This window comes from Penaeus monodon, chromosome 29 (assembly GCF_015228065.2).
Source record: "Penaeus monodon isolate SGIC_2016 chromosome 29, NSTDA_Pmon_1, whole genome shotgun sequence".
Lineage (NCBI taxonomy): Eukaryota > Metazoa > Arthropoda > Malacostraca > Decapoda > Penaeidae > Penaeus > Penaeus monodon.
In genome coordinates, this window is record NC_051414.1 from 4450423 (window position 1) to 4451301 (window position 879).

Genomic DNA, 879 nt, shown 5'->3' on the forward strand with positions numbered 1-879 from the left:
AGACAAAACCATACACCCAAAAAACCTACAATCTTCCGCCAGACCTCTACACAACGCAGTAAGGAAAAAACACAAACACACGTGCTTTCGGCCCCATACCTCATTGTGGGCCAAGCTTACCCCTCCATCCCAAGCCCGGCCATTAGTGTCGCAGGTTCCCTCTTTGCCAGTAACTACCTCGGGTGTCAGTGCCAAAGGGTCGTTAACTGATGAACAATGATATCCTTCTACGGTTACGACTGTTCGGAGGTTCCTGTGGTGGACGACTGCTTGTTCCGGTCGTGCCATTGAGGATAGTTCATATTTCTTTATTACGAGTCTGTTGTCGTTGTTAGTTGGAGGATCTGATTTCTTTATTATGATTCCGTTCTTGTTAGTGGGGGATTGTGGTTTCTGTATCACGATTCTGTTATTGTTGTTAATGGGTGGTTATGATTTATTAAGATTCTGTTCTTGTTCTTAGTGGGTGGTATTCTTTTACTATGAGTAATAAATAAAGATATAATTGTAAAGAATATTCCGCATTATTAAACGATTCGTATACACTAATAGCATAAGAACTAACAAAAGGACGGCCATAAATATTCTCCTAGTCATTGCCTCTATAGTTACTTGTACTATAATTCCAGTATGTCGTTTCGTATATTTTTGTGAGGCTATAACTTACCTTAGTTGAAAGATACTGTTTATTACTGACGGAGCGATGATTAAGGGGAACAGAAAATCTATTTGATGTACGGGTTTACATTATTCATTTTAGACGTGGAGAAACGTTTGCTCTGATTGGGAGATGAAGATTACATTTCCGATACAAAAGATGGATATAATTCCGGAAGAAATATTGTTCACATGCAATATAAACTGGGAAACTATCACCCT